The sequence below is a fragment of the Chroicocephalus ridibundus genome, chromosome 8 (assembly GCF_963924245.1).
Source record: "Chroicocephalus ridibundus chromosome 8, bChrRid1.1, whole genome shotgun sequence".
Classification (NCBI taxonomy): domain Eukaryota; kingdom Metazoa; phylum Chordata; class Aves; order Charadriiformes; family Laridae; genus Chroicocephalus; species Chroicocephalus ridibundus.
The window spans coordinates 44,234,762-44,246,808 of NC_086291.1; the positions used below are offsets into that span (position 1 = coordinate 44,234,762).

A 12,047-nucleotide genomic window follows, 5' to 3' on the forward strand; every position below is an offset into this window, starting at 1 on the left:
CAACATTGCTGTGAACCACGCAACAACCTCTTACTCGCTGGCAGCACTAGAGGGCAGGGCTGACACTGTTTGGCACTTCGTTTGGGGGTTTGTTTTTTTAAACTATAGGAAGTTGATCTTTTTTTTTTTTTTCCTCCTGTCACGCTTCTGAACCTTTTTTTTTCTCTTTTCTTTTTTTTTAAAGAAGGATTGTACCGTGTCAGTCATTGATTTTACCTTTATTTTACTCCACCATAACATAGTTCATCTGAGGTATGAAAAAAACCAAAAGGGAGCCCACGTAAGATACAGTGTGGAATACTTCAGAATTACTTGCTGTGAACAAAGAGCGTTCTGTGATCCTGACGTGTTACATCACAGAAATTCTCCTCCAGCATCCAGCACTTAGGAAGATTTCCAAGAGTCTCTCACTCCTTCCTAGCCTCCACCAGCACAATGGCGTGGGATGCCGGGGGACTCGCGCTGTTAATTTGTTACTGCATACAAGACACTGGAAGCAGTGGGAAACGGCAGAAGGGCTGTCACCTTCTGCCCAGAGTTATGTACTGATGAAACAGACACCTGCAAAGGGGAACAGCCTTCCTCTCCTCTACCGCTGCGTTCAAGATGAGAGCTTTTTAATAAAAGTCCCAGCATGCTCCAATGGAGACAGGCAGAGATGCCTTCCAACCCGCGTTGCCACGATTCTCTGACAGCACAAAGGATGCTACTTCACCTCTCTTTAAATACACCTACACGATCCCATACTCAAGTTCCCCTTCTCTGACAACCTAGGCTCTAAGATTTTAAGATTTCTTGTTGTTTGAGGGGCTTTTTTTCAGTGTTTCTCAGCAGCATTTGTATTTGTGAACAGATAAGCACCACTGAGTTTGTTACTTGCCTTCGCTGAGAGCACACTGGGAGCATACTCACACCACCCAGGAATTTTACCCCACAAAAGTTTCTGTTACGGCAAGAACCTAGGATTTTAGCAGTGCCCTTCATATCCACTCTCATCTTGTGACCCGTTATTGTTACGGCTTTTCTATTGCAGGAAAGACTGGCAGGACTGATAGGAGGTAAATATACTGTCTCTTACTGCCAGTTGTAACTTCACATCAGACTTTGCCTCTCCCACGAGTTTTGCAAAACTGTTCAGCTTCATCTCCTGCACAGCCTCTCGCACACCCTTCTCCCTTCAAGGGCTGTCTCAGCTTCTGCTCCCCTCTGACTCGTGCATGGTGGCTGCTGCTCCGGGAGCTGGTGCATAGGGCTGGGGCTGAGCAGGAGCAGCCTGTCCTCAGGGATGAGAGAGGGCAAGCAGGCATGGACAGGGGAAGCTACAACCCACACATTAGAACTTCTCCCGTGATAAATTCAGAAGAAAAGTCATTGTTTGCTAACTGATTCTATCAACATGATACTGAAAACACTCCTGTATCTAAATATCGATCTAAAACCTGCAACGAGGAGTTAAAGGCATTCCCAAGGCCTGTGGCTTGAAACACATGTCCGTCAGACTGTATTTCCCTGAGCTAAAGCCCTACCCCAGAGCTGCCTGTGACTGCGGGAATCAGACCCAAGAGGGCATGTCCTAAGCTGAACTCTCCAGAGCAGTGCCTGGGAAAATGGCAGTAAATGGAAGGCAGGAAAAATGTTTACAGAAGAGTCAGATAAAGCCTCCCTCATCAGACCTGATAGCCCTCTCCTCCCCAAGCAGGCTGATCCCACTGACCTTTATTTACTTCCATAGTCTCCAGGCCAACCTGTCAGCCCAGCCCCGTATCACACTGGACAGACAGACTATGTTCAAGCTCCCACTCCCAGACTCTTGCTGGGGCTGTCCCTCTTCAGGTATTGCCTTCATTCACAGCACACCTACCCCATTTCTAACAGGTCTAAGATCTCTTCAGGTGTGAAGGGGTTGCACACCCAATACTTACTGTCCTTTAGCGGGCAGACATTAGTTTACCTTTTTTACTGACAAAAGGAATTTGCTACCAAATTCCCTGCAGCTTACCCTGACTTTGAAACAGAGGATTTCAAGCAAGGATGAGAAGATGCTACCTGTACTGTCTCCGAGCCTGACGAGTGGACATAAAGCCCCAAAAAGAGACACGAGACAGGGTAAAAACACAAGTGAGAACTGGAATGCCATGTAAAAAATGACATCATCTTTCCCACTTGAATCTCTTGAATGATCCCTTGTTGCCAAAAAAAATTGTTGCTATTGAGTTAAAACCACGTTGCCATGAGCAGTAACTCACAACACAACCCACGCAGGATATCGGTCCCACCTGAGCAAGGTCGCACCTTTCAGTGGAAGGCAATACAGCACAGACATTTTATCTGTACAAAGAAACACAGGACTAGCAACACACAGTGAGCAGAAACACTTCCCGGCTCAGACATAATGGACACAGACAATGTGAGCCGAAGTGGAAAGTCTACACTGACTCAAGTACAGCTGAGCCACTGGAACAAGTTGTAACGAAACATGTTTCTTCATGTGGCCTCAAGCACCGGGACCACCTGCGACAGTGTTTCAGGGAGCAGAGACAGAGCAGTTACATGGTGCTGGAGCTATGTAATATACCTACATGATCCCATGCTCAGGTTCCCCTTCTCTGACAAGCTAGGCTCTAGATTTCTTGTTGTTTGAGCATTACAGCCGCCCACTCCACAGCCCCAGGTACTGCCTTTGATTCCTGCACAGAGGATGAACACGCACAGCGAGTGGGGCGCTCAGAGTCACCACTTGGCAGGCATCAAATGAAACGGATGCCCTGCCCAGGAAGGGATCTCATGTTTGGCTGAAAGCATTTTTTTTAACGAACAGGAACCTGACGTTCTTTAAAAGCTCCTGTAAAACAGGATGAGATGCAGTTAGTGAAATAAACATTTGAAATCTGCAAAAGATATCAGTAGGTATGGTTAATGTAGAAGGAAAGTGGATTCACACCATCTCCTGAAGCACATACATAAATAAGTGCAATACATACATGCAAATACATAAAGGCAGTGTTTTAAGCTCCTAGAAAACCCAGATAAATTAGTTACCACTTGAATCTTCAAATTCAAATGGGGAAGAAGCACAGCTTGAATGATAAAATGATGGGGGCTTCATTAGGGTAAGTTCGGTTTAAAATTGAAATATGAATATATACGAAGATGGTAAGAAAGGGCTTGTAGGTGTACCGGTAATCAAAGTGGTCCTGTTTTTTCAAGAAATGAAGAACAAGTGAATCAGTACACACATCAAAACAGTATGCCTAACTGTCATGGTTTCAGCTGGGATGGGGTTGACTTTCTTGCTGGCAGCTGGTGTGGGGCTGTTTTGGGTTTGGGATGAGAACGCTGCGGGTAGCACACTGGTGGTTTCGGTTGTTGCTGAGCAGTCAAGGCTTTTCTGCTCCTCACACGGCCCTGCCAGCGAGCAGGCTGGGGGGCACAAGACGTTGGGAGGGGACACACCTGGGACAGCTGACCCCACGGACCAAAGGGTTATTCCATGTTGTATGACAGTATATAAAGTACCTGAAGCTGGGGTAAGCATATGACAGTATATAAATCTGGGGTAAGAAGAAGGAAGGGGGGGGACATTCAGAGTTACAGTGTTTTTGTCTTCCCAAGTCACCATTACATGTGATGGAGCCCTGCTTTCCTGGAGATGGCTGAACACCTGCCTGCCCACGGGAAGCAGGGAATGAACTCCATGTTTTGCTTTGCTTGCGTGCACAGCTTTTGGTCTACCTATACTAAACTGTCTTTATCTCAACCCATGAGTTTTCTCACTTTTACTCTTCTGATTCTCTCCCCCTTTCCACCGGGGATAGTGAGCAGCAGTGCTGCGTGGTGCTTAGCTGCCGGCTGGGGTTAAACCTCGACACCAACGTACAATGGGCTGCGGTCAGCGAGAGGAGAAGCAAAGGGACTGGCCCAGACTGGAGGACTCACTCTCAGCTATCACCGAGAGCCACTGCATCCCTCAGCACTGGTTAGATGACTGGCTGGAGTACTGTCTACAGCCCCCCGACTGCACAGGAAAAAGAAAACAACCAAAAAACCAAAACAACCAACCACATTTGCTGACCCAAATTTCTTGTGCTTGAATCATGAGGTTAATTACTCCTGATCCTTCTTCTAAACAGATCACATTAGCCCCAAAATCTGCACAGCCCTAAGCATTACCCAGACAGGTACACTTTTCTCCACAAGAAAGCACTTCTTACAGGACCGAGCACTATGCTGACAGCATCAGACCCTTTTCGTAGTTTCTCTGCTTATCCAAACTGACACTACAAGAGACTGAAGCTTGTGATAAAACCTCATTCAAACCCAACACGGCTTCTTCTCATCCCCTAGTTTGTCTTATTTCTTTCCTTGCTTGTTAGGGTGACAACTCATCAAGACCAGGCCTGTTCTTTGCACAGCTGTGTAAAAAGGTTGTGGCCACACAAACAGCTCAAGTTTGATTTTTTGCTTTTGGCCTTCAAACTTTTCTCCTGCAGATCAGATATTCTTTTCTTTTCTGCAGCTTTCTGATTACTCTCGGTTCCTACCAAACATGAGATTATTAACTCATTGCTCCCAGTGCACACAAAAAGCAAGAGGACAAAGGTCTTAACTGGCAGCCTGAGTAAAACGGTTTGTGAACAGTGTTCCCAGCACAGTGCTTGCCGACCAAACGCTGCTTCTGGCATAGACACACTTACTCCAGCATTGTTATCCCTACGTGATTCCTAGAAGCGTGAACAAACAACATCCAGATTGTGCAGTACTCCTGGTGGTGTCAAGAAAGAACAATACAATGGCACTTGAAAGGTGGTGAGATGGTATGGCACCAGAGGCATAGCCCTACACAAAGCTGCGGGAAGATCCTCCATCAGGAAGCAATTGCCCTAAACGCTGGGAGGGAAATGAACTGGAAAAGATCAGAGAAAGTAAACAGAGATCTTGGAACAGATTCAGCCTATATACAATATATACTCTATATACAATATAAGTTACCTAGATAATTTGGTAGAGGAAGTTAAACATGGACTTTTTTGATGTTATATATTGATTAAATATTTTTAGATCTGTATTTTTTACTTTTACCCTAACTATATATTAAATGTTGATCTAGAGGAAGGTGCAGACTTTCACTGGTATGCATGTTTTACTCAAAATAATGGATATCTATGTATTCAGGAACTTCAAGAAACTTCAACAAATTAAGCTAAAAATAGGAAATGCTTTCCTGACATTAGTGTCAGAGTGAGACACAATAGAGTGAGTTTTAGATTATCCAGCAACTCCCATTTCCCAGCTCAGCGCCAGTCTGGTACGGTGGAGCATTTTATCCTGCACTATTTTTAGGGAACTGGGAGGTTATTAGGAAATTACCTAAATAAGGAATGTTCTAGTTCTTCCTTCTCACAGCTGCTATTCATATGCCAGGGCTCTAGTTAAACCTCTTGGGACGAAGACTAAGTCACATGGAAACATTTGTTGAACAAGAGGTTTCAGTGAATTCACAGCCTTGCTGGACAACAAGCCTGCCATGGATCACACCACGTAGCCGCTTCCCATGGATCAATGGGCTGTATTATCTTGTGGGCTTCTTAAAGCTCATTTAACACCTCAACACACCTCCCAGGAAACCCATATTTTTATTAAACGGCAGGACATGACAGAGTAATGAACAATTATGAGTTACTAATCCTGAATGCCCTCCCATGCAGTCCCGGGGTAAGCTGACAGCTCCAGCATTCATTAGCAAAGCCAGCGATGACCTTATCAAGCCGTCTGTCAGGCAAAGCAGAAGCAGAGCTGCCTCTCACCCACCAGTAATACTCAGAACTGGGACAGACAAGTGTGGAAGAGGTCCAACCACTGAAGAATCCCAGCTGTTAATATCCAAGCGCTCTGCTACAGGACTGCCCTGCTTTGTACCACTGCAGAGAGAACTTCCCAGGAGCTACCTTGTCTAGGGCAGAAGTTGCACTTCCCTCCCAGTACAGCGGATGCATCGTCCTCTTGCCCAGTTCCCTACAGAGATGGTTTTTGAATCCACGTTCAGGGACAGTTATGGCTCTGTATCTACTTTCAGCTGCTAGTTCAACACCAGGCAGCACACGGTGCATCATGAGAAAGACACTGGTCACACAAGAGGCAGAGCTTTCCAAGAATGCCTACATGGACTCAGTCAGAGGTACAGAAGACATCTGTTCCTGCAAGCATCCAACTTTGATCCTGTCACAATAATACCTTCTGTTTGCATCTGGAAACCAAAGCCAAGGGCAGTTACATTCTGTGCTCACTAATCACAAAGAACCTCCATGCTCAGGTGGACAGAGTCTTCTTCAATGCCCATTGCCTGGCTTGCAGGTAGAGTGTAAGTCTTGTTTTTGACCTATTACAGTTTATGTCATTTAGGTGGAGATTCTGGGAAGGTTTTGCTACAATCACGACCACAGCAAGATGCTTCTCCTGCATGTACCAATGCAACATGTGAGATTTCGGAGCCAAGGGTTCCAAGGGGAACCCTTAGGAAAAGGCTACCCATGTTCTCTTAATTTCCAAACCCCTCTCAAGTAAGATCTGGTATTCTGCTGGTTTTCCTACCCACCCCAGATAATCTACTTATTTCAGATATTTCGACAGATGCAGCAAGGCACCAGAAAGGGAGTAAGTCAGGAAGGAAGTTGTGCAGCCCAAAGCAAGTCAGTCATCAAGTGCTTTAAGTATTTTGAAGGAAATCAGAAAGCTCAGATTTGGCTTGCCAGAAGTCAGCTGCAGCCAGCAGAAACTGTTTTGCTGCTAGTTCACAGAAAAGGCGGAGAGTCTGGAAAAGTTTGTTCTCTCAGCTCAGATTCATCTCTCAGTTTGTTTGTAATTATCAGATAATTTCCAACCTATATATTGTTACACTCCACCAGAAGAACAGCATCACAGAAGAGCCAGAAGAAGAGATGTGGCATTAATGCTTTGCATTAAGCAGTGATCTGGCAGAAAATCAGAGGGAAGAAAGGAGCATGAGAAGATGATAAGATGATCTCTTGCATGGACATGAAAAGCTCAAAGCCAGCTCCTCAATGCAGCAGGGACGCAGCTGGGTTCCTCCCTGCAGGAAGATGTGGCTTGACAGTACACCTCCAGCATAGCCAGAAACTGAGATGCAACAGCAGAGTGGGACTGTATCTGCACCTGGGAGCCCACTGAGAGACCACTTCTGTTCTGTTCAGTACTCATGAGTTACAGGCACTGTAAGCGTAAATCTCCTGAGATCACAACACAACGCACAAGCAAACTCAGGATCTCTCCAGGGACCCAAGGGTGCTGCGTGTGTCAACATCCCGAGGGAAGTATAACATCAATTCTCCAAAGCCATCATTAAGCACGGGGTCAGGAATCCAGCCTGAAGGACAGCCTGGAGGCCCCTCTGCAATGCAGCATTTTCCCCTTCAGAGCCAAGTACTAGCAAACTGCAGAAAACCCACAAGCACTGCACATGTTTTTTCTGTTCCATTAAATCAGCTGCTTTTGCAGAATAAAATCTTCAAAAAAAGGAAGAGTGGTCATTCATTCGTCACTGCTCTCTGGTGAACTACCTCCTTGCCTTGCCCTTGCAGCTACACAGGCTTCAGGCCAAATCCCAGTCAAATGCAAAAGCCCAGAGAGTAAACTAGTATCCCTCATGTGCCTGCTCCCAAATACCCGGGGAAAGCAGAAGAGTGGGATTCTTATGCAGTGCTCTAAAGCACATCACTTGATCTGCTGCTATAGGCACCCACACCCCACCTTGCCCCATCCCCCTGGTCCGTGCCCTCAGGACCCCCCTTTGGAAGGCGAGCAGGGATGATCTGCACAGGCAGCCACCCCCAGCACAAGGGGCACCTCAGCAGCCAGCACTGCAGGGATTCCCCGTCTGCCACATCTACAGGAAGAGCAGCAAGACAGTGAAACGGAAGCCACCAGAGCCATTACATTTCAGCAACAACCAAACTGGCTTGTGAGAGCTGACCTATCCTGCTATGGAACAGCAGCAGAGGAGGTAAGATATCAAGGAACACACAGTTCTCAGCACTGATGGTACAATAACACCATCAATTTAGTGACAGTGGATCATGATACAGGCTGGTGGAAACGAAAGCATTAACAGTACATGTCACTAGTAAAAATACAATTAAAGGCTTTTTAAAAACTTCACTTCAAGCAAATGAATTTGCCTTTGCTTCCAGCTTTCCAGAGACATTATCTGGAATTATCATCTCAGCAACTCCTCCATCCCCACGCTTGCCAACCAGGGTTCTACACTCACTACTAGCAAGCACATTGTGTTTTCTGTTCTGGAGAAGGGCAAAGTATTAAATTGAGAAAAACAAAATCCCACCACATTCAACGAGCCATTACATTTTCCTAGTACAATTGCTTATACCCACTCGAGAAGTGTTTCCAATAGACACAAGGACGCAGGACTCGCTGTGCGTACATTGCGGAAAGCAGCAGGGACCCTGTGGTTGGTGCCTTTGGCTGGGTGGCAGGGGTGTGAAGGCCTTCCCACTGCGCCCGGACACACATCTGCAGGCAGGAACGGATGCTCCGGTCGGTGTGTATGAGCTGGCTATAACCTGTCCATCTCAAGCAGCAACAGTGTTGTGGTTGTGGTACGGGGTTTCAGCTGCAGACACTGTCCCTGCAGACCGACCCAAGAAGGTGCCATAAGCATTACCAGGAAGCTGCCGCCACCTGCGGTGACTGATACCAGAGCTGCCACCACACCTCTACCTGCCACAGGAGGACAGCTTAAAAGGAGACGCTACCACTTACCAGTGTCGGCATTTCCAGAGAACTCCAGGCTGCCCTGGATAATTGTACAGTTTTGTGCGTTTTTACCTAATCAGTTAAAAAGGAGAACTGGCTCCACACAAGTGTTATCAAAAGTCAAACCAAATTTTCTCCGGAATCTTCAGAACTACTCGTTAAAACAGACAAAGCCACACAGACAAAAAAAACCCCTTTAAAACCTGCATTTCGAACTGGTGTTTCTCGTACTTTATATTTATCCACACCTGACAAGTCCAACTTCACCGTAACTCAGGTTCCACTTATAAAACATGTCCATATGCCCACATTCACCTTAAACTTTCACACAGATACTGAAATTTAAAATTTTGCATATGCCAAGTGAATAAGCTTTGGAATGCAACATATATTTGACCTTATTTTTAGGCTAACGCTCACTTATGGAAATGGAAACGCCATGCTAAGTGTTATTATCTTACAAAAATAAATGGAAAGCTATGGGAAACAGGCATCCCATTTTATGGAAGACATAATCGTTGAAGTGTAACCTTACAGCTCCCCAAAGCTTAGGGAAGAAAAAATTTAATTCCCCAAATTAAATTTTTATGTTTAAAATCATCTTAATCTGCAAGACAGGCAGCTGGTCCCAATGCTCAAAACCTTCCCTAATCATCATAGCTTAGTGATGAACACAGGGAAACAGTCTATCTTGCCGAACCCAAACACATACCATTTTATCCACATTCCTGAAATCCTAGCTTTCAGGCAGAATCGATTCAGAAGTAGGTGCCTACACTGCACTGAGACAGTGAACAGATTGATGTCTCTCTCACATTCAGGTTTAACTGAAAAGAATGGCGTGGTAAACACACAGCAATCTCAAAACTCGCACTACGCAAACCAGAGTCATTGGAGTCCCCCGAGCCACAGTGATGGCTACAGAATGCTGCTACAGTAAGCAATGCTCTATTAATAAAGAGCAATGTTTCTAATTCACTGTGAAATAAACTGAAATGAAAGGCATTATTAATTCGTCTTTCCAGTGCTGCCTTGCATCAGAATTAATACAGTGATACCATCACCCTCCAGCACTAAAAGTTGGAGTTCCAATAATTCAAATACACTCAGAGTAATTAAAGAACACAATGTGCTGAAACCTTCAGTACTTCAATAATAGCACTTTTTACTAACAGGTTGAGGCAGAAACACCAGCTATTTTTGAATTTAAGTTCTGAGACAGTACCTACAAAAGAAACATTTAAAACAGTGTCCCAGTCCTGGTTCAATAGAAAAAGAGATCCTGTTGGCTTTAAAGGAGCAGAATTGACCCTGGAAAAGTCACATAAAGCACATCCTTCTGTCCTACAGCATTCATATGAACTAACCTTGCTAAAATGTTTCTGAAAGAGCAAGGAAAACAGTCTTTGAACATATAAATGATAGGCTGAAAGAGGAAAGGGGTCATTTACCTGCTGTGGAGATGGAAGGAGTGAAGGGCCATATAGAAAGCAAGGGAGATGTCAGTTAAATATCATAAACAATTAGAGCCAGGTCTGTTAATTACAGGAAGAGGTTGCCCAGGGAGGCAGTGAATCCCCAGCACTCAAATTGTTAAAGAGTGTGTTGGGTAAAGCATCTGTCAGAAAGGCAGAGGCACCTTCCATCAGAGGATGGGGTAGCGGAGGTCCCCTCTGACCTTCTCATCCACAGTAAACTCCAGAGAGCTGCCTTACTGGAGAAAGGCTCAGCGTACTGTGGCGTGGCCTACACAGACAGCTCCCCGTCCGTGTGAGCATCAGACTGAAATGAAGTAACCAAAAATGATGAGAAGCAGCCTCGCCCAGCAGGTAGGGCATGAAGTTGAGAGCTGGGAAGCCAGAGCTCAGGCTGAAAGTTGTACCCGAGTGGGCCAGATCCCCTCACCCCCTGCCCACGCAGCGGCTCTCCCCCTCTCGTCCTTTACCTGCTCCCGCTTTCCTTGCAGGGCGGTCTGAGGGCACAGCTGGGTGAGGGCGAGAGCAGGCAGAGACCTGGACACGCGTCAGCAAAATAAACATGCTGAAAATACACCAAGAAGTGTGGTTGCCCATGAACTTTTACAACCTTGGCAACTCGTTCAATACTGCTTTTAGGACAGTGGGTGGAAGAAAGGGGAGGTGGCACGCCGCATTCAGGGCACAGTTACTCAAATATAGCTTATTGATGGCTCACAGTCAAAGCATTTTGAAAGCATACGGGATTGATATGCCAACTTGCACAGCCCACGAAAGGGCACTCCTGTGAGACAGGGCCTCTCACACAGACCACCAAAATCACAGCAGACAAAAAGTGTTTTTCAGAATGTCATAAAGGATTTTAATAGAGGAGACATATGAGAGTCTTAAACAGTGAAACAGAAAAACATTACTGGCGTTCCTAAGAATTAGAGCTGAGTGGAGGGAAACAGAGGGTAGGAGCAGTTAGTGTAACCAGAATCAAGTACTGGGGTTTGGGCGCGGGGAGAAAGATGTGTGGGGCCATAGGATAGGAATTGGGGAACGCCTAAAAGATTAGTTCCTAATTTGCATAGACAAACAAAGGGCAGCCCCAATCAAAAAGTTATCTCTAGGGCTTTAAAAGGGTTAATTTCACTAACTGAAGAAAATTTTACTAAACTAATTGGAAGAGAAAATGTAGAGGAAAAAAACAGGACTGAAAATAGACAGTTCTTTAAAAAGCATTCATTAGAGGGCTGAGAATTCATGTTTCTGTGAAAGGGCTGTTTTAACTAAACCCTTGCTAATCATTAACTGTATAGGTCAGACTAGATGATCACAATAAAATTTTTAAATTGTGATACAAGAAATGTTATTTTTAAGTTATTAAGGAAATAAGGAAAAATAGTGCTTTTGTATTAGATGAAAGAAAAACAAGATACTAAATAACATTTCCTTGGGTTGAACACAGACCACTCAGCCCATTTGCACCCACGAGTCCTAAAAAGCTTTGGCTTGCCAAGGCCCATCATGCAGTAACATTTCATAAAACTGGAAGGCGGCCAGTGCGCTCCTCCTCCAAGGACAAATGCTACACACACAGGCAGGAGAGATAGCTGGGGCAACGTGAATAACTTTGGTAAGGCTTTTGTTGACTTATCACTGGATAACCACTCTGAACAACAAATAAAGATTATACAGCTTCAACATTGTAAACAATACCTAGACTAAAAACTGGTGATGGATCTAAAAGAGGTTATTGTAGAATAAACATTGGGCAATCTTAATACATGCCCTCAGAGA

The 12,047-nt window shown here is 45.1% G+C and overlaps 1 protein-coding gene across 1 annotated transcript in view; it reads right to left on the minus strand.

Annotated features, from left to right (window-relative positions):
* Positions 1-12,047, minus strand: part of CARHSP1 (calcium regulated heat stable protein 1) — a 37,150-nt gene that overhangs the window by 1,223 nt on the left and 23,880 nt on the right. The window lies entirely within an intron of this gene.